The 23,019-nt window shown below is 42.1% G+C and overlaps 1 long non-coding RNA gene across 2 annotated transcripts; it reads left to right on the forward strand.

The window, feature by feature from the left end:
* Window positions 1–11,417: 11,417 nt before the first annotated feature.
* LOC145542319 (uncharacterized) lies at window positions 11,418–22,037 on the forward strand. Of its 2 annotated transcripts, XR_014079776.1 has the most exons (5): window positions 11,425–11,664; window positions 11,748–11,824; window positions 12,004–12,161; window positions 14,075–14,282; window positions 21,596–22,037. It is a non-coding gene; the product is annotated as an uncharacterized LOC145542319 (long non-coding RNA). The 2 variants fall into 2 exon arrangements; XR_014079777.1 differs by lacking the exon at window positions 11,748–11,824 and having other exon boundaries at window positions 11,418–11,444.
* Window positions 22,038–23,019: the final 982 nt, after the last annotated feature.

Raw genomic sequence — 23,019 nt, forward strand, 5'->3', positions numbered from 1 at the left:
TGCAGAACACCAGGCTCCCCTGTCCTCCACGCTCCCCCAGAATTCGCCAAATTGAATCTGTGATGCTCTCTAACCATCTCATCCTCTGCCACCCCCATTCTCCTTTTGCCTTCAGTCTTTCCCAGCATCAGGGTCTTTTCCAATGAGTCAGGTGGCCAAAGTATTGGACTTCAGCTTCAGCATCAGTCCTTCCAATGAATATTCAGAGTTGGTTTCCTTTAGGATGGACTGGTTTGATCTCCTTGCAATCCAAGGAACTCTCAAGAATCTTCTCCGGCACCACAGTTCAAAAACATCAATTCTTTGGCACTCAGTGATCTTTATGGTCCAACTCCCACACCCATTCACGACTACTGAGAAAACCACAACTCTGACTATACAGATCTTTGTTGACAAAGATTACTTCTTTAAAGATCCTATATTCAAGGACAGTCACATTCAGAGGTACTGAGGGTTAGGACTTCAATATATGGGTATGGGGAGTGTGGGGGGTGGATTTCAGCCCACAACAGTCATCCATAATGGCACCTTACCTAATTCTCATGGGTTAGTAACTTTAAACTCCTTTTCCATCAACATCAGGATGTTCCTGAGTCACTCACCCAACATGTGCTATTGAACATGAGCTGATATACTGGGTGATAAATACAGCTCAAGCTGTTCTGATGCAAAGCAAAGACATGTGCAGTCAGCCGAACAGTCATCTCAGGAAACCAGAGTGAACGGGAGGTGCCCCTTTCAAAATGTATCAGTTTGCAAACAAGTGGGAATTTTGTTTGATGAGAACTTGGAGCTAACTCACTGTGTGCCGAGCTGGAGTCCATTCTTGGCAATGCGCAGAGAGAAGGAGATACTGGAGAAATGATTGGGACGTTGACCCAGCGAGCCTTCATGTCAATTACACGCAGTGAGATCGAGACCATAGCTGGAGTCTGTCCGCAGAGGGTGAACCGCAGCACGGAGGCCAGGCCCCGCGACCTGGTCACTGCACCGGCCACGTAAAACCACCTGTGCTCTCATCACCTTCCCTGCTCTCTACAGCTATCCACGGGGAGCACATTTGCTTTCACAGATCATCCTGTTGGGTTCCCTTTTCTGCCTAGTTACTGACATTTTATTGGGGGGAAAAAGTCAGGCTTCCAGCCTTTCCTCTCTCAGGCCATTCCAAGGAACAATTTCTATCATTTTGCAATTTCCAGACAGAAGCAGATCAGAGAGACTGAAGGACAAATTGCACTGTGTCTCGTTAATATCTTTCTTTTCTTCTAATTTCAAAGAAGAAATGGAGGAAAAGAGAAGGATCGGGCCTTAGGCGATGCAAAAACCGTTCTGCACAGCAAATAAATCAGTCTGAATACTAATAAACCTCTTTTTGGCTGCAACTAAACGAATTTACAAATGGATGGTCATTCTCTGAATTTGGTGAGGGATTGCATAACGCAACAGATAGGCCAAAAAAGCACCAATAAATCAATCTTTACTAAACATACAGTGAGACTTGGCAAAGCCGAAGAAGAAAAAGGAAGAAGCCGAAATGTGCACATGAAATTTCCACATTAAAAACTCATCGCTCTTGCCGGGGTCCTGATGCAATTTGAAAGGAAACAGACAATTCTATAATTTTAGCAAAAATATTTATGGTACGGTATACAAGTTCACCAAAACATTCTCTCCCAACTTCTTTCAAAAAATCAGCATTCCCAGCAGAGGGGCTGCTAAAGTAAATTTATTTTTAGCACATTTCAGAACATTCTGGATTCTACTCATAAGAAAACACAAGTGTGTCCATCTTCCCACCTCCCACCTGCATCAAAGAACTCGTTGGCTGAATGCCCTAAACTCCTCACTTCCTTATACTGCATTTTAGAGGGGAACATGTGGTTTATAATCAAGGTCCTTGGAATCAAGATCAGTTGGTCAACATTTCAAAGACAAGGTCAGACATCGGTTTGAAACTCTAGGAGAAAAAAAAAAATAAGGAATTAAAATTAAAAACACTGGTTTGAAATTCTGACCCTGAGCAACCTCTGTAAGCTCTAGGATTTAAAGATGCAATATTTGGGGAAAGAATTTGAGTATAGGGGTTTGCATGAAGAATACATAAAATAAATATATAAATAAATTTTCTTTACATCCTACTAGGCAATTATTAACGTTGGATCAAAGGGGAAAAGGAAAGGGGAAAATTATTTATTTGTTAAGTCATTTACATATTTAGCAGGTATTTACTGAATGTCTGTTTTGTCCCAGACAGGTTTGCAACAATTGAATTGAAGTCTCTGACCTTGAGGAGCTGAGGCTCTAGTGAGGGAACCAGAGATGCCAGCAGGAGTTGGCCGATGAGTCTAAAAGCCAAGAGAGAAGGATGCGTGATGGTGTAATGAGAGAACCACGGAAGGGAAACTAGTCAGCCAGGGAAAAGTTAGCACTATGAAAAAGTATTTTAGCTTCCCAGATGGCTCAGCAGGTAAAGAATCCGCCTGCAATGCAGGAGACACTTGAGACACGGGTTTGATCCTTGGGTCAGGAAGATCCCCTGGAGAAGGAAATGGCAACCCACTCCAGCATGCCCAAAGGGTTGCAAAGAGCTGGACAAGACTGAGGGATGGAGCACATATTAAAATTTTAAAAAAGATTTTAATTGATCAAAGAAGAAATAAACATGAATAGTTCTCTTCAGACCTTCTCTTACAAGTCACACATTTGCATACCTCTTATCAAGGACATCCCTGTTTAATTCACAAAAACAGAAAAAAAATGATAATTGTATGTTGTGTAGTTTTTAAGATCACTACCCCCAACTATCCTCTTTCTTTGTCCTTGCACCCTCAGGTTCTCCTCTCCCCTTGAATGTGAATGGAAATTGTGATGGCTTCTTTATTACTATTAGTATTTAACTAATTAATTTTGTTTTGTTTTTTCTGGCCTCACCAAGTGACATGAGGGATCTTAGTTCCCTGACCAGGGGTCAAACTCGGGATCCCTGTATTGGAAGCAAAGAGGCTTAGCCACTGGACTGCCAGGGAAGTCTCCAAGTTATGACTTTAAATTCCATGAATCCTACCAGCTTTAACTCCTTTGTTTTTGAGAGATATAAAACTTAGAGGGCTAAAAAAGGTGAAACTCTAAACTGGTGGCTGGCAAACTTCCTCTCTTTCGACCCCGTGGACTGTAGCCCGCCAGGCTCCTCTGTCCATGGAATTCTCCAGGCTGGAATACTGGAGTGGGCTTCCATTTGCTTCACCAGGGGATCTTCCCGACTCAGGTATCAAACCCGTGTCTCCTGCATTCCAGGCAGATTCTTTACCGACTGAGCTATGAGGGAGGCCCCCATAAAGGACAAGCCAGTAAGTATCTAGGCTTTGTAGGCCACGGGGTCTCCATCCCAACTTCTCAACTCTGTTGTTGAGGAAAAGAAGTCCTAGATGATCTGTCAACAAGTGAACAGGACTGTGTTCCAATCAATTTTACATTAGATATTTGAATTTTATGTAATTTGTGCATATGAGGACATATCGGTCTTTTGATCTTAAAAAATAAGTTAAACGGTATTGTTGAACCTCTTTGCAGGGAAGGACCGGAGATGCAGATGTTGAGAATGGACTTGTGGACACAGCAGGGGAGGGAGAGAGTGTGAGATGGGGGGCTGGTAAGAAGCCAGGGGCACACTGGGAGCCCAGTCTGATGCCTGTGATGACCTAGAGGGGTGGGCTGCCGGGAGAGGAAGGGGGCTCAAGAGGGAAGGGATAAATGTATGATTATGGCTGATTCGCACTGTGTATGGTAGAAACCAACACAACATTGCAAAGGTTTTTAAATAAAGAAAATGATTTAAAAGTGTAAACACATTCCTGGCTTATGAAACACAGAAAAACAGCAGGTGGAATGTACTGGAACTGACCATTCATTCATTTCCAGGTGGGCTGTATAGAAATCTCACAGGGACTTCCAAAGACCCTAGTATCTTCCAAGTTCAGTTTATTTAATTCACATTTATTAAAAAAATCGGCCTGGAAGGAATCAGAGGTGCTGAGGGTCTCAAGCAGAAGCGGGGGATCCGAGCAGTAGCTAAGGTCCTGAAATCTAGCAAATACGCACAGGGCAGTGCAGCTGAAAAAGGAATGGGCTTAGTACTTCACGTCGTGCTTCTTGAAATTGAAGGGGAGCATTAGATTCTACGAGTTCGATCCCTGGGCCGGGAAGATCCCCTGGAGGAGGGCATGGCAACCCACTCCAGTGTCCTTGCCTGGAGAATCCCGTGGACAGAGCGGCCTGGTGGGCTACAGTCCAAGGGGTCGCAGAGAGTCGGACACGACTGAGCGACTACGCAGAGCACAGCATTAGATTCTACGCAGAATACAGGGACTGCTTTGCCAGGGGACGGACTGATGGATTTCCATTTCACGATGTTTGTTCTCAGTGGTACGGAGAGCTCCCCTAAGGATTAAGCTGGGCTTTGATGCACACGTACAAGCCGGTCACCCAGAAGGAGCTGTGCTCCTCTGCCAGGAATCTGGGTTCTCAGCCACGCTCTGCCCCCTGCGTGTCCCATCCTGGGGACCAGTCAGTCAGACCGGGCAGGAGACAAGCGTGGGCATAGCCGTGAACGGCACTGTCGATCTCAGGCTCCAAGGCCGTGGCTGCCTCTCAGAAGTGGGAAACTCATTCTGAAATGCATGAAAAGACCTGTTCGGCTCGGGCAAAGATCGCCAGCTCCGGAGTAGACATCGCCTTTATGACGTGGATGCTTTCATGTCTCTTTCTGAGTCTCGGGTCCCTCCTTTAGCTCTAGGCTTTGCCTCACAGAAGAAAAGAGAAACGGGGAGGGTGTGGGGAGGAAGGCGAATGTGGAGGCTCCCCCCAGCTGGAGAACCCAGCTTCTCCCCTTCCTCTGCTGGGACAGCTCAGCCCCAGAGCGCTCTTCCCGTTTTTCACATGCCCAGGGATCCTGAGAGCTTTCTGCGAGTTCATGAATAGGGCGGGTCCTGGTCCTTTTCTGAAGAATCATCTTTTATTAGCTACGCTAGCCACCCACCCAATACGAAGCTCAGTTCTTGAATTCCCCTCCGAAAGAGTGAATGATTTAAAATACCTGTCAAATATATACATTACCTAGTGTAAAATAAACAGCTAATGGAAACCTACTGTAGGGGGTGGGGGGAGGGAGGCTTAGGAGGGACAGGAGATACATGTATATATACATATAGTGGATTCCCTATGGGGACTTCCCAGGCAGCACAGTGATAAAGAATCTGCCTGCCAATGTAGGAGACACAGGAGACCTGGGTTCGATCCCTGGGTTGGGAAGATCCCTGGAGAAGGAAATCTGCTCCAGTATTCTTGTCTGGGAAATCCCATGGACAGAGGAGCCTGATGGGCTACAGTCCATGGGTTGCAAAGAGTCAGACACGACTGAGTGACTGAGCACAGCAAATTCAAGTTATTGTACAGCAGAAACTAACACACGATTGTAAAGCAATTATACTTTAATAAAAAAATAAATTAAAAAAATAAAGTTAATGACTAATAAAACAAAATAGCTGTCTGACTCCAACAACAGTATCTGAGAGCTTGTTTGTCTTGTAGCAATTACAATGAAGTGAAACGGTAGCAATATTTTATTTTCTTAATGATAAGGGGAAAATTAAAAAAAAGTAATATTGGAGAAAAATAAGCCGCAAGGATGGAAGTTTTGAGACTGTTATTTCATATTTCCAATTCTGTGCTCAGAAAAAAACAATATCTGTACTATAGTGATTGAATTTCAAAAAGCCCAGACTGTCGCTGGGAAACAAATAGAACCAGGAAGCCATTCCTAAGGCTTATTTTAAACTCCTCCCACTCTCATTTTTATCAGGGAATGTACATGAAGACCTTACCAATGCCGCTTAGCTTCCAAGGGGAAGAACCTTTGTCCTTCCTGAGCTGAATGTTGCCGGCGGCATACCCTCTACAGAAATTATTTTTGTCCTTCATCTACGAGCTCAAAGTCCTAGCTTACAAGCAGGATACCGGGATAGAGTTACAGATTCTTAAATAGACCTGGAAGGAACTTGAGACTTAGCCCGGGGATCACTAATCTTGGGAACAACAATCTCGAGTGTCCTGGTGACTTGAGGCGGTTTGCTGAGCTACTTAGTGGATGTGCTAATTGGATCAAACATGATTGGTGTAGGGTTTTTTTTTCTTTTTTCAGATGTCAAAATTATCTCAATATTATAAAGTAATTATCCTCCAAATAAAATTAATTAATTGAAAAAAAAAGATTTCAAACATAGACCAATCATTTCCTTTTATTCAACATTTGTAGCTGCCACATTTTGAAGAACATTTAATGGGCAAAGGTGGCGTGGTGGTGGTTTAGTCGTGTCAGACTCTTTGTGACCCCCATGGACTATAGCCCACCAGGTTCCTCTGTCCATAACATTCTCCAGGCAAGAATACTGGAGTGGGTGGCCATTCCCTTCTCCAGGGGATCTTCCTGACCCAGGGATTGAACCCAGGTCTCCTGCATTACAGGCAGGTTCTTTACCAAACATGAATGGGCCTTGATACATGCATGAAAGACTCCTGTTGTAGGAATGAAATGAAAGGAAGGATTCATGCTGTTTCCCTTTTTTGCACTTACCCAGGAAAGAGATGTATTCTTAGTTCAGGGGTTATGGAATTTCGTTTTCTCGCCTCCTGAAGCAGACAGCATAGATGGGTGAAGTGGGGAAGGAGGTAGACATCTTTCTCTAGGCCCACGGGTCTCCAGAAAATGGGATCTTGATTTGCTTGGTTAACACATCATTGACCCTCAGACTTACAGACTTAATAATATTAATATGTCTTTTGTTACTTGCATGTTATTGACCAGAGAGAGTGATACAGTTAACACTGGGCTTCCCTTGTGACTCAGTGGTAAAAAATCTACCTGCAATGCAGGAGATCCGAGTTTGATCCCTTGGTTGGGAAGATCTCCTGGAGAACAGATTGGCTGCCCACTTCAGTACTCTTGGGGCTTCCCTGGTGGTTCAGACTATAAAAAATCTGCATACATCAGTACGTTTTATCTGTGGGCTTCCCAGGCAACTCAGTGGTAAAGAACCCACCTTCCAATGCAGGAGACATAAGGGACACGGTTTCAATCCCTGGGTCAGGAAGATTCCCTGGAGGAGGGCCTGGCAACCCACCCAGTATTCTTGCCTGGAGAATCCCGTGGACTGTAGCCCGCCAGGCTTCAGTGAAGTCCATGGGGTCACAAAGAGACAGACATGACTGAAGCGGCTTAGCATGCACGAACACAAATTTAAATTAATGAAGACAGGTGGCATCCTCTGAGATGCCTAGACTCCCAATCAAAAAGAGTTCTATCATACTGCTCCAGAGGAAGAAATAGGTCCTAGAATTTGGGAAGGTCTCCCGAGTAATAGTATATAATTTAAAGTCAAGGTTAAATTCAAGAACTATAACAACCACGAGTTTGTTAACCTCATAGTCTATTGAAGCAATTCTTGACCATGTACTGTCTGCAGAAGGTGGGAGGGTGACAGAATTGAAGAGTTCTGTGTGAACGTGGCTGTGAGGGTGCTGGGAGATTATGGGTTAGCACTGATGTCATAGAAAGGACCCACCAGCTTCAGAAAGCAGAAGACACGAATTGCTTCAAAAAAGGATAGTTTCTACCAGGCCCAGCAGAGACACAGAGAAGCAAAACCTGGAAGTGCCAAGTTCCCTGCTGTGCAAAAGGAGAGAGAGCAAGCCACGTCCTGGTGGGAGCTGAGCAGGCATGCGAATCTCTGTTTTGTGTACTTCTGCCTTTGCTTTGATAAAGTCCTTCAGTTCCTTTTTTTCGCTCTTCTTTTGAAAGAGGGTGGGGTCAAGATGGAGACTGATGAATGAGCAGTAATATACACTACGCATTGTAAATAACATGGGCTTCTCAGGTGGCATTAGTGGTAGAGAATCCACCTGCCAATGCAGGAGACATAAGAGACATGGGTTCCATCCCTGGGTTGGGAAGATCCCCTGGAGGAGGGCATGACAACCCACTCCAGTATCAGTTCAGTTCAGTTCAGTCGCTCAGTCGTGTCCGACTCTCCGCGACCCCATGAACCACAGCACGCCAGGCCTCTCTGTCCATCACCAACTCCTGGAGTCTACCCAAACCCATGTTCATCGAGTCGGTGATGCCATCCAACCATCTCATCCTGTGTCGTCCCCTTCTCCTCCCGCCCCCAATCCTACCCACCATTAGGGTCTTTTCCAATGAGTCAACCCTTCACATGAGGTGGCCAAAGTATTGGAGCTTCAGCTTCAACATCAAACCTTCCAGTGAACACCCAGGATTGATCTCTTTTAGGATGGATTGATTGGATCTCCTTGCAGTCCAAGGGACTCTCAAGAGTCTTCTCCAACACCACAGTTCAAAAGAATCAATTCTGCGGCGCTCAGCTTTCTTCACCGTCCAACTCTCACATCCATACATGACCACTGGAAAAACCATAGCCTTGACTAGACGGACTTTTGTTGGCAAAGTAATGTCTCTGCTTTTAAACATGCTATCTAGGTTGGCCATAACCTTCCTTCCAAGGAGTAAGCATCTTTTAATTTCATGGCTGCAGTCACCATCAGCAGTGATTCTGGAGCCCAAAAAAGTAAAGTCTGACACTGTTTCCACTGTTTCCCCATCTATTTCCCATGGAGTGATGGGACCAGATGCCATGATCTTAGTTTTCTGAACGTTGAGCTTTAAGCCAACTTTTTCACTCTCCTCCTTCACCTTCATCAAGAGGCTCTTTAGTTCTTCTTCACTTTCTGCCATAAGGGTGGTGTCATCCGCATATCTGAGGTTATTGATATTTCTCCCGGCAATCTTGATTCCAGCTTGTGTTTCTTCCAGCCCAGAGTTTCTCATGATGTACTCTGCATAGAAGTTAAATAAGCAGGGTGACAATATACAGCCTTGACGTACTCCTTTTCCTATTTGGAACCAGTCTGTTCTTCCATGTCCAGTTCTAACTGTTGCTTCCTGACCTGCATACAGGTTTCTCAAGAGACAGGTCAGATGGTCTGGTATTCCCATCTCTTTCAGAATTTTCCACAGTTTATTGTGATCCACACAGTCAAAGGCTTTGGCATAGTCAATAAAGCAGAAATAGATGTTTTTCTGGAACTCTCTTGCTTTTTCGATGATCCAGCGGATATTGGCAATTTGATCTCTGGTTCCTCTGCCTTTTCTAAAACCAGCTTGAACATCTGGAAGTTCACGGTTCACGTATTGCTGAAGCCTGGCTTGGAGAATTTTGAGCATTACTTTGCTAGCCCAGTATACTGGCCTGCAAAATCCCATGGACAGAGGAGCCTGGGGTGGGCTATAGTTCATAGGGTCACACAGAGCTGGACATGACTGAAGTGTCTCAGCACGCATGTATTATAAATTATATTTAGAGCTGAAATTTATAGCTGAAAATTGTTGTAAACAAACAGGGATGTGGGCATAGGGATGCACTTAAAATTCGGAACCGTTGTTTTACCCTGTGTGAGAAACACAGTGAGCTTGCCAAAAATCTCAGTTTATAGGCATTTGTTTCCACTGCTTGTTCCTAACCTCAGCAAACATACGTGGACCCTGACCCTAGGCTGTACATTTGCAGGAATGCACAAACACACAGCAGTGGATGTTCTGGAAGTCTCCAGAAGTCTTAGCTACAAGATGGTTAAAAAATATTTGCTCCATTGAGCCAGCGTGCTTTTCTCCTCCACAATCTCTTTGGGAATATTTATCTTTTATGAGTTACAGAAAAGATTCTCGGCCTTAGAGGAAAGACAGATGAACAAATTAACCCCGATGGGATCCCATTGGCTGCTTCTGGTCAGGCCGCCTACTTAGACTAATCTTTTCTTTTCTTCCTCCCATCCCTATATAAGGGATGTGGTTTAATGAGGAAAACCATCATGAGTTGAATATTTATTGAGAAATCCAGATGCCATTGCTATCTTTTCTTTCCACTTAATTCTAGACAATAAGAAATAAAAATTGAGGAGTCTGATTATGTAGTATTTGGTGCCTATGGTAGGTGCTAAGATGCTCATCCACGTTTGCTAGGCTAGCTTCTGTTGCCTTTATCCATCAGCTTGAGAATTTATCATATACTTCAAATGGTAATCGTAATAGTTCAAGACTTAAGTGACTGGTTCTTCTGGGCTTCATGAATCTCTTGGGTGTGTCCGATTCTTCAAGACCCCATGAACTATACAGTCCTTGGAAATCTCTAGGGCAGAACACTAGAGTGGGCAGCCTTTCCCTTCTCCAGGGGATCTTCCCAACCCAGGGATCTAACCCAGGTCTCCCGCACTGCAGGCAAATTCTTTACCAGCTGAGACACAAGGGAAGCCCAATCACTCTATTAACCTAAGTTAATATATGACTCTATTAACCCAAGTTTAAGACTCCTAAGATTAGGAGCCAAATGCTGACTATTCATTAGGCATGCTGATAGAAATGGAGAGAAGCCCAAAATGATCATGCAAAACCCTGTTTGTAGAGAACAAACTATGGACACCAAGGGGAGAAGAGGAGGGTGGGGTGGAATAATTGGGAGATTGGGATTGACATATATATATATATACACTATTGATATCCAACCAGTCCATCCTAAAGGAGATCAGTCCTGAGTGTTCATTAGAAGGACTGATATTGAAGCTGAAACTCCAATACTTTGGCCACCTCATGCAAAGAATGGACTGATTTGAAAAGGCCCTGATGCTGGGAAAGATTGAAGGTGGGAGAAGGGGACGACAGAGGATGAGATGGTTGGATGGCATCCCCGACTCAATGGACATGGGTTTGAACAGACTCAGGGAATTGGTGATGGACAGGAGGCCTGGAGTGCTGCAGTCCACGGGGTGGCAAAGAGTCGGACACGACTGAGCAACTGAACCGAACCGAACGGAACTGAAAAGTGGATACCTAAAAAGAACCTATGGTATAGCACAGGGAACTCTACTTAGGGCTCTGTGGTGACCTAAAAGGGAAGGAAATCCTAAATAGAGGGAATACATGTATATGTATAGCTGATTCGCTTTGCTGTACAGCGGAAACTAACACAACATTGTAAAGCAGTTATACTTCAATAAAAAAATTTTTTTAAGCCTTTTAAAAGGGCAACTTTTCTGGCTGGAATTCATTACCTTATAGAGATTCAGACATGAATCCCTGCCGGGTAGAAGATAATGTTTATGGAGATGAAGGGGATGAAGGAGACCTCAAGAGAGCACGCGATACAGCCTTTGGCCTGAATATCTAAGGTCAGATGGTTACGAACAGGAATTATATTCAAAATGATAACAATTGGTTGATAATATGAACATCAACCAATCAGAATGGACAGTGGCCATCTCGCTGAAGGAGGATTCCAGAATAGTCAAGTGCTATAACCATTTGTTGCTGAATAATGGAGGTTAGCCAGGGGTACAGACAGGGTAGCTGGGGTAGGCAGGGCAACTGGGGGACCCAGGACAACAGCTACATATAAAGCAATCTGGATGTATTTCAGTATTTTTACAAGGAACACAAGTTTTCTGGAGAAAGCCATTTAAACATTAGCCTTAACGATGCCCACTCTCTGAGAATGAGAATTCTCTCCCTAAAGTGCCTGTCATCTAACACGAATTTCCCCAGTATGTTCATCTGAAATTTCTCTAGATTAACTAACTCTCCATCGTATGGACCACTTCTGAAAAAACTCTTTGCTGTTGTTTAGTTGCTAAGTCGCTTCCGACTCTTTGTGACCCCGTGGACCGTACCCCGCCAGACTCCTCTGTCCATGGGATTTCCCAGGTAATAATACTACAGCGGGTTGCCATTTCCTCCTCCAGGTGATCTTCCCAACCCAGGGATTGAACCCATGTGTTCTACATTGGCAGGCGGATTCTTAGCCACCAGGGAAGGCCCCCCAAACTCTTCACTTACATGAAAACAGTAATTGCTTTTCATTTTTCTTCTCTTTTCCAAACAAGGTGCTGGAGCTAAGAAACCTTTGAGGTTTGGAGTGTGAGGAGTATGTGTTTGGATCAAGGTGACTAGCCACGTATCTGAGCGAACGATTTCATAGCTCAGAGCAGGAAGGAAGTCTGAGCCCCTGGACAGTGTCTGCACACAGTGGGTGTCCCATAAGGTATCCTATCTCTCATTCATTTTGTCTGTATGACCCCTGTGTCACACACAGGATTGGTTCCCAGGTCTGATCTCCATCATAAATCACCGAGAAAATTCTTAGAGGAACTGTGTTTAGAGAATTTCATCTTCGTTTTCGCCACAGTGGGAGGACAGGATCGCACACCCAGTTAATAACAAGCAGCCACTGAGCAACCCTCTTTGGCTTTTTCTTCTTAGGATTTACCTTCCATCCTCTAGTTTTTTCCCTTTTCCCTGGATTCAGTCCAGATTCTCATCCTTAAAATACAACGTTGTTAAAGGACCTTCCAGGGACATGTTTGCAGAGAATGAAACTGTGTTACTGGAATCCATCTGACTCTCTTGAAGAGTCTGGCCTCCTTAGCTGTTCTCTGTAAATCTTACTCATCTAGGCTGACCAAGCTTTCCTGGCCCTTGCTGACTAGTGCCTCTCAGACACTTCGGACGCCCCCAGGGAACCCACCCCACCCCACCCCCTCCTTCCGAAAACAGTTGTCCGACGCTGAAGTTACACAAGGCCTTTCTCTAAGTACTTTACTGATTCCTTATAGAGTCGTGCTGAGAGGCAGTGCAGGGTAATGGTCAGAGGTACACGTGCCGGGTCTCTGCATGGGCTCTGCTCCATTCCTCCACTTACTAGTTTTACGACTTTTAGTGATGTAGTTAATTCCCCTATGCCCCAGTTTTCCCATATATAAAATAAGGCTAATAATAGTAGCTACCTTATAGGGTCATTTCAAAGGTCATTTAGTTAATGCATGTAAGGAACTTAAGTAGTACCTGGTCAACAAGTAGTACTCAACGAAAGTTAGCAGTAGGTTTTGCCTGTTACCTCTCCCCTGCCCTTAGGTTGAAGTATTGTGCACACATTCTATAGTTAAAGTTTCATAGTCAGATTATCTTGGAATTTCTGACACACAAAAAAGCATCCACAAGAATATTTCCTATGGCACCGTTAGTATGGTAGCAAATATTAGCCACTGTATAAATGTTTATTAATTACTGGGGGGATCAAAGAATGAACTAGACTCTACCTATACTGGAGATGATCACACGACCATTTAAAATTATTCAATTTTTCTAAGGTATGTTAAGAATATGAAAGCAAATTCTAGAATAATGTGTCCCATAGGTAAAGATGTTCAGAATACAAACCAAGTACAATATTTCTAGATAAATATATAGAAAGCAGTCTGGAATGACCACACTAAAATGAAGATAGTAATAACTTCTGTGGAAGGCAGTGGAATGGGATAGAGTCAAACATTTTTGTGCATTTATTTCTCTATTTTAAAAATGTTAGGTAAATATATTTCTTGTATGATGAAACATCAAAATAAGAGTAAGAGACATTAAACACAGAGAGGTAATTTGAGCGTGTGAGTTCAGTGGCATTAGAAGTTATTGACTCCTTTTTTTAAGGCTGAACTATTTCTTTCTGGGATTGAGATAAACGTCGTGAGAGAAAGTTCATTGAGTAATGAGTTAACGGTGGTAATGAGCTCAAGCCTTTTGAATCAATGGCAACTTCCTTTACACATGGGCATATAAACAAGTCAATAACCTGTTTTCAGATCAACATTAGGAGGATTAAGGTTTAATACTGGGCTTCTTCATGAGTTTTTACAATCAAGTCTCTCTACTTTAAGGGATAAAAAAAAAATCTAGAGTTAAACTAAGGAATTCATATCAGTCACTTCTCTTTTTCCACAGAAGAGACCTTACTCCTCTGTGTGGTTCTGGAGTTTCACTCTATTAGAATTCATTCCTTTCTTTAGAATCTGTGACCTTATTTCTCAATGAGGAATGCTTCCAAATCGAAAACAAAAATATCATTTAGTTTTTGAGTTTGGGAAATGGTGACTGTCTGATTTTACTGATTTTTTTTTCCAGCAATTTCATTTTTGGAAGGAGCTGTGAAGACATGCCCTGCAGTCAGTCCCCCGCATTCTGAGGCCAGCACCGTGTTCGTGAGCAAGGCCTGGGTCTGGACGGCACCAGAGGATCGTCCCGCTCACACTGATAGATTGTCACCTGTTTTGTGGACAGAAACTCTAGCCTTTGTGGTCCTGAAAACTCTCATAAACTCAGACCAGGAAATGTGAGTTAATAGCAATATGCAAGCATCTTCTAGCAGATTTCCTGTGATCCCATTGGGACCTGAGTGAAGCATTGCCCCACAGAAGGGAGAAAGCATAGTAATCACCCCCACCCCATTCTCTGCCCAAAGTCTGTTATGGCTGCAATACCTGTACAGTTTGCTAACTGGGAGGCAGGAATTCTGCTGGTGTTAATTGCAGGAAGGTGCGTTCTGGTGCTTGGTGTTGGGGTTAGGGCTTGGCCACTGGGTGGGGCTTCACCAGCGGCTCAGCAGTAAAAAAAAAACCCACCTGTCAATGGAGAGAGGCATGAGATTGATCCCAGGGTCGGGAAGATCCCCTGGAGAAGGAAAAAGCAACCCACTCCAGTATTCTTGCCTGGAGAATCCCATGGACAGAGGAGCCTGGTGGCTATAGTCCGTGAGGTTGCAAAGAGTCAGTGTCCCATTTCTTCTTTGGGAGGTGGCGTAGAAGAGAAAAAACATAATTTAAAAGCACAGAGGGAATTCTCAGATTCAAAAAGCCAACCGCCAGATTGGAAAAAAAAGCAAAGGCTGCCAATGCCAAATACTGGGGGGAAATATAGAACAATAGAAACTCTCAATACACAGCTGAAAAGAGGGTGCAACATTTTAGAAACTGATTTCATTAGAAAGTTGAAAGTGTGCACATCCTTCCTAGGTACACACCGAGAATATTAAACACATCTGCAAGGGGATATGGAGTTGTCTGTTTCTACAGTGGAGTCCCATCAGTCGTTAAAGCGGTACACGTGACAACGTGGAAAATAAACACAATGCTGAACTGAAAAAGAAAACACACGCACACACAGATTCAAACCCCAGCTTTACCATGTACCGTGTGTATAATTTGGGGGTAATTTGCAACCTCTCTGAGTTTTAGTTGTCTTATTTGTAAAATAGAATTAAGAGTAACTTCCTCGAAGTTACTGTAAGACTTTCAAATAGCATGTCTAAGCAAATATTATATGATATCTCTTATATGTGGAATCTAAAAAAGTAGTACAGATTGAACTTATTTACAAAACAGAAACAGACTCGAAATCACAGAAAATGAACTTATACTTATCAGAAAGGAAGGGGTGGGGAAGGGATAAGGTGGGAGTATGGGATTAACAGAAGTACACTACTATTACATAAAACAGATAAACAGCAAGGTCCAACCATACAACACAGGGAACTGTATTCAGTATCTTGCAATAAACCAATGGAAAAGAATTGAAAATATATATATATTTTCAGATATATATACCTATATATCTATATTCTTATATACATGTGTGACTGGGTCAGTTTGTTGCACACCTGAAATGAACACAGTATTGTAAATCAACTATACTTCAATAAGAAAGAACACATCCAAGAAATACCTGGACTATGTCAAGATGCAGAGTTCTTATTTTTTCATTTGTAAAACTGTGACAATGGAAGTGTGGCTCAATTTAGGACAAGTGGTTTATGTGATAACCTTTTGATAAGGTAAGGCTCCTACGCATAGGAAAAAAAAAACAAAAAACATGAGGGCATTTAACACAGGCAGCTGTGCGTTACGTGTCAGCACCCCTACAGACCTCCTGATTCCATGTCTGAGAACCCACTAAAATGAAAACAAATTACCCTCATTGGAGTATTGCTTCTAACTCCCACTTATTGTGTGATCACTGCATTTTTGCAAATGCCACGGATGTTTCTAAATTTGTCTCCAAAGCAGATGGCCCTCATTACCCAGCCTGTATTTGACTGATCCCTGAAACCAAGTAGCTCAGTTGGTAAAGAGTCTGCCTGCGTTGCAGGAGACCTGGGTTCGATCCGTGGGTTGGAAAGATCCACTTGGAGATGGAAATGGCAACCCACTCCAGTATTCTTGCCCGGGAAATCTCATGGACAGAGGAGCCTGGCGGGCTGCAGCCCATGGGGTCACAAAGAGTCGGGCACAACTGAGTGACTAACACTTGTTTACTTTGAAATTGGGTCTGGAGTGGCCACTGCAAACCAGGCATGTTGTGAGGTACTGGGGAGCCAAGGAGAAAGGGGATCTGTTATCTGATATCTAGTAGCTCACACTCTAGTGTGGAAGTTGGGAAGTGAAGGGACCACCTGGGTGAGGGGGGGAATAGGGACAGGCGCCCTGGAGGCCAAAAGCTCTGGGAAGAAAGAGTTAAAAGCCCCTGATTTATCATCTAATTCTCTGACCTAACCTGATTGAACTCTGTCATCAAAATCTTCAGCTTGGGACACGGGAACCCTGAATCCTTGTCTCACTCCGTATCCTGTTCCCCACCTTTTCTCAGTGCATCCCTGTCTTTCAGTCTTTGCAAAAGATGCCAAAGACAGCTGCCTTCATAACAATAACAACGGCAGAAATCCTAGTAAATATTTAATGAGATGAACTTGATTCTTTTATCCATTCAAAACGTATTCACCCTTCTAGAGCAAGATCATATCTCCAGTCTCCAGGCACCTCTATTTTTTATGATTTTCTAAGCATCTAGGAAAAACAAACAGAAAAACCCCAAAGACCTTTATTTTTTATTTTATTATTCCCTAAATATATTCTATCCTTTCTTAATTTAATATTTAAAAAATTTAATTTTATATTGGATATAGCCAATTGACAATGCTGTGATAGTTTCAGGTGGACAGGAAAGGGACTCAACCAAACATACACACGTATCCATTCTCCCCTAAACACCCCTCCCATCCAGGCTGCCACATGACACTGAGCAGAGGTCCTTGTGCTGGACAGAGGGACCTCGTTGGTGATCCATTTTAGATAGAGCCGTGTGTACATGTCCATCCCAGACTCCCTATATATCTCTTCCTCCCATCCTTTCAATATATTTTTATTTTAAAATATTTGGAACTTTTATGGTAAGTTGCCTCCAGTTCCCATTTGAAAAAGGCTTGTTTCTCTCCCACCTTGATCCCCACACTGCTATGCCCAAGGTAGACGTCATGCTGGAAAATACATGATTGAATTGGCTTATCTTGCTGTCGGAGCTTCCAGGAGTATTGAAATAGACAGAATGAAGTATTTTCCCTATGTATTCCATTGAACACAATATAATATCAGAGACTGCTTCAGCTAATATTCATGTTTAAAAAATGAGCATGGATAAAATGAGTAAGTTTCTTATTTCCTGAGTCTTTTCATATATCTCAACTAGTGATACTTTGAGCTACAAAAGGAAAAAGAAAGGAAAAAAAAAGATAGACTAAAGGAACCGTTCCAGGAGAAACATATCCAGCACACAGTGACAGGTCCATGCCGGTTTCCTAAAGTTTTCTGTTTATTAACCCGCCTCATCTGTGTCCGGCAGCTTGTGGAGTTATTCTAGCCTCATTCCTCACTGCTGTGTGGGAGACCAGCCGACTGTATTGAGCATGAATCAGCTACTAAAATAAGTGGCAGGGTAACTGGGATGTGTCACTTGACCTTCAAATTCATTTTCTCTTGTCCTCACCTCATCCTGTTTCTCTGCCTGTCTCTTCTCGGTGTACTTTTGCTAAACTAATAAGAAACAGATGTGAGACCAGAATGCCCTTAAACCTGTCCCTCCGAGATTTCTAGAAGCACTCCTTTGTGAACAGCCTGATCATTCATTCCTTTTTGTTGTAGCATAAACACAAGTTGCAACATAAACACACTTTGTATTTTTTCCCTCTCTATTTTCAGCAGAAGCTCTGCCTGTCACTGTCCTTGTCAGAATGTTGCTTCGATTTTAATGCAGGTGGAGACTGGGGAACGATATATAAGTTTTACTTAGTCTCTTTGGCATAAGTTAAAAAAACACGAATTGTTTAAATTGACCGAAGCAGGGAATACACATTCTGAGGAATGATTGCATCCTGTCATGTAAGCCTTTTGAAATCCTTCAGGTGAACAGGGAGCACGAAGATGCCCTCCTGTGAAGACTTCTAAGGACAGAGATGCGACCTACATTCAGGGTCTACTCCCCCCTGTGAAGACGTTTGGAGTGATCAGTTTTGGGGAGAAGGGACCAGTCTGAGGGAGGGCTTGCCTCTGCTCTGTCATTTAATGGGGAGACCAGCAGACAGAGCTGAGAGTGACAGATATCACAGGGGATGGGGTGGGCAGTCACCCAGAGCAGACACAGGAGAAGCCCCTGTGAGGCTAATGCACCTGGGTTTGCAGATTCAACCCTGCAGGGATAGCTGGAGAGAGTAAGAAAGAAAAAAGTGAAAGGAGGGAGGCAGGGAGGGATGAAGGAGGCAGGAAGGAAGGATGAGAGGAAGGAAGGAGGCGGAAGGGGGGGGGAAGGGGATGACTCTCAGCTGATGTAGAAACGCTCAACATCTAGCGAAGAATTCCAGTTTTTGTCCTTTCATCCATAAATTATGGGTCCCCTTGGAGACACCATTCCTAATATTTGACGGGGGTGAATTTGATCACCAGGACACTTGGATATTTATAATTCAGTGTCTCCCTATATGTTGAATTAAAAGGCAAAGACTAGCATTTATTAAACATAGGTAAGGAAAGGAAGTGTTCTTTATAGTTGACCTTTTATTTGCTTATATAAAAAAAAATGGATCAGTGAGAGCCTCTCATGCAGATGCAGAGAAAATGAATGTTTTCAAGAAAAAGCAGATTCCAGAAGATTCTGAGCTTAAAGAGAGTCTGGGGATCTATTTAAAACGTATCACAGCAAAATGCCCACATTGGTATAACCAGGATAATGCCCTGGAAGTTAGGATCAGTGTTCTAATTACTGTATGACTCCCATATTTTTGGCCAGGGCTGGTCAGTTTGCCAAAGCGTTGGTCGGAGGCTGGGCTCCAGTAAGTGTTTTATTTTCAGTTGTACATTCGCCAGTGAAAATGCAGCTGCAACCTAGTTCAACCAGATCTGGTCAGAGAAGCGAAGGAAAAGTCAATTCGTTTTTCCACTCTCTGGGGCCAAGGGGAAGATTATAGTAGAGAACAAGTTTGCCCTGGTGGGTGGTGGTGGGGCGGGGGGGGGGAGGGGTGTCTGTGACTATTTTGTGAACAAAGTGAGGCTTTGAAGATTGAAACACCAAGTTAACAGGAACCAATCCAACTAAAGTGTGTTCCTTTCTGGAAAAAAAAAAAGAGAGAGAGGGAGACATTTTTCTCCTATGAGGCTCTACAATTCCAGGGGGTAAGGTTCCCATCGTGATTGCCACAGTACCTCACGACATGTGTCTGGTACAGCAAGTACCAAATGTTTGTTGAACGGATGTCTGAATGGTTGACTGAAACACAATCCTCCATGAAAACAAGCATCTAGGTAATCACACTCATTCTACCACTCGCTCCTGAGACATTATTGTTTGCCCAGTTCCTCCCTGTTTCGAGTTGTCAGATCATACTGTCCTATATTTGGAATAATAGAGGGCTGTCAATGCTGCAGATGTCTGGGTTAGCAATTCCAATTGCCTCACTCTTTTGTAAATGCTGCCATCAAACAGTGGGTGAGTTCAAAATTAGATGAATCATCACCTCTTTTGTCACTTGGTTTGCCCACCTGCTGACAGGGAGAGATTTTCTCTTAATAAGAATCATCTTTAGTGAAGATAAAAACACTTCTATCTTTATTAGAAGCAGCTTAAGCTTGACCCTGGGGCAAGTTGTAGGGGAATTGAGTGTTTATTTTATCCTGATTTGCCACAAACAAAGATAACCTGTGTTTGGAAATGATGGATGGGAATGGAAATTTAGGTCTGCCCTTTAAAATATTTTTTTACCAAGGAATATCATAACAACCACAAAATTCCCTGAGCTTTTGTTGATGAGAAATTATCTCCCTACTGTTTCCTAAAACTTTTAGGGAGTGATCATTAATCATAGAATAAAGTCCTAAGTCAGCAAGCCCTTCAGGATTGGATGTGACTCCTTGGCCTGCAATCTCAATAAACTTTATATAATTCAGTCACGATGGGCAAACACATTTTCTTGTATGTAAACCCCATTTCCCATTATTAATAGAGAATAGTATGGAGGTTCCTTAAAAAACTAAAAATAGAACTACCATAGGATCCAGCAATCCTACTCCTGAGTATATATCCAGAGAAAACTATAATTCAAAAAGATACATACACCCCAAAGTTCACTGCAACCCTGTTTACAATAACCAAGACATGGAAGCAACCTAAATGTTTACCAACAGATATAGAAGATGCGGTACATATTTACAATGGAATATTACTCAGCCATTAAAAAGGACGAAATAATGCCATTTGCAGCAACTTAGATGGACCTAGAGATTATCATACTAAGCGAAGTAAGTCAGAAAGAGAAAGACAAATGTATATCACTCATATGTGGAATCTAATTTTTTAAAAATGATATAAACGAGCTTATTTACAAAACAGAAACAGACTTACAGATATCAGAAACAAAGTCATGGTTACCAAAGGGGCAACGTGGGGGGAGGGATAAATCAGAAGTTTGGGATTAACATATCTGCACCATTACATTTAAAATAGATAATCAGCAAGGACCTCCTGTATAGGAAACTCTGCTCGGTATTCTGTAATAACCTAAGAGGGAAAAAGAATTTGAAAAAGAAAAGATGCACATATATGAATAACCGAATCACTATCACAATTACACCTGAAATGAACCCAACACTGTAAATCCACTTACTCCAATAAAATAAAAAAAAAAACAGCATCGTCACCACAGTCGTCATTGGCACCACACTGTGTCTCCACTTTTCCTACCAATTCATCAAAATTTTGCTCCAGTCGTCTGATGCACAAGCGTTTCCTGCGTCCCTCTGGTCCCAAGTCCCCTTCTCCTGAGTCCATCACGTAGTTTCCAACTTCATTTTATCATTTATTGCTTAGCAGTGTTATTTATTACTTATTATGTGATGGAAGATGTGAAAGGCTTGCCTATGGTCATTGCTAATTGTGCCAGTTTTTCTCTGAGAGCAAAGATCATGCATTTTGGTTTTTCTCAAGCTCAGCGCTTTGTATGACTCCTTTTACAAAATAGAGATTCAATAACTATTAGTTGAATTGAATTGTACTGAACTGCCCTTATGCGGCTTTTAATCTAATTGGGAAAAAGCCTAAGCGCATCAAATGATGTTAGAAGAACCGCAAAGCATCAGAATTAAAACCGCAAAATAATGTGGTAGAAAATGAGTATCTCAATGGAGGAAAAATAGAATGTATAGCAATTGTTGCAGCTGAGCAGAGGTAACCAGGAAAGATTCTGAATGTACTTTTTCTGATAGATCATAAAAGATATTGTTTCACCCAGTGACTGACAAATGAAATAAATTCATTTACCATCTTATTTAGAGGCTGTGGAACATTTTCGTCATCAGTATTGTGCAGTGGAGATGCTTTCATTTCTCATCAAAAGGAACATCTTGCACGTAAAGTATTTGTATTTCAATCATCTTCTTAAGGCATATTTACAGAAGTGCAATTATCTTGTCAAAAGATGTGATCATGCTAATGTCTTTGGTGCATTTTGCTACTCACTCTAAAATGGCTTTTAGTAATTTCAAGCGCCAATAGTGGGTTATGACATCTAAAAGACTAAAAAAAATTGCCTTTCTTATGTTTTGTTTTGCTTGTATTTTTACTGACTCTTTCTATCATGTTGGTTTACTATTTATATATTTTCTCTCATAATTGCCTTTTTCATGTTTTTCCCAGTGAATTGTATACCTTGTCAGATATTCTTATATTTTTAAATAAAGTTTTACAGCTCCTTTCGTATCCTATTTTATAAAAACAGTTTCCCATTCTGCTGTTTGAATTTTGGTTTTTGTGTTACTTTTAACACATATACATTTGAGATTTTCATAGAGCAAACACTGACTTGTTTTTTCTGTGACTTTATCATTTACTTGTCTATTTAGAAACTTATTACTATTTCTCTTCTAGGTCTTTGACAAAAATTCATTTCTATTTTCCTCTAGTTTTTCTTGTAAAATATTTAACTTTTTACGTATAGCCAGACTTGACTTACTGCAGGGCGAGATTTGAAAGACCGAATTTTTGATTTTTCAATTTATTAAACATCTGTTCAAATATGTGTTTCATTGTAAACTCATTGACATTTTAAAATAACGTAATTGCAATTCATAGGTATGACTTATTTATTACTGTTGAACTATATTTTAAGCTAAATTAATAAAGCAATAGCTACTCTAATAAAAAAGCAATTTTTAAATATTATTTGAATAAATTTTGTATGTATTTGGCTTATATAGATAATAAAGGTTTGAAAAGAAACATTTCTTCTCAAACTGAAGACTTACAAAGGGTTGTTCAAAAATTGGATATTGTTCTATTTCATTTTTCATCAGTCTCTACTGTTTTCTCTGATTCACTGATTAAAATATGTCAATTTTAATTTATTCTGTAAACTTCTCATTAAACAAATGAACAAAAAAGCATATGTTGTTCCTTCCATGAGGGGAGTGGATATTAATGACAAGAAAGCTGAGCGCCAAAGAATTGATACTTTTGAACTGTGGGGCTGGAGAAGACTCTTGAGAGTCCCTTGGACTGCAAGGAGATCCAACCAGTCCACCCTAAAGGAAATCAGTCCTGAATAGTCATTGGAAGGACTGATGTTGAAGCTGAAACTCCAATACTTTGGCCACCTGATGTGAAGAGCTAACTCATTGGAAAAGACCCTGATACTGGGAAGGATTGGGGGCAGGAGAAGAAGGGGATGACAGAGGATGAGATGGTTGGATGGCATCACC

Source organism: Giraffa tippelskirchi, chromosome 3 (assembly GCF_054371585.1).
Source record: "Giraffa tippelskirchi isolate mGirTip1 chromosome 3, T2T-mGirTip1v1.2.pri, whole genome shotgun sequence".
NCBI classification, from domain to species: domain Eukaryota; kingdom Metazoa; phylum Chordata; class Mammalia; order Artiodactyla; family Giraffidae; genus Giraffa; species Giraffa tippelskirchi.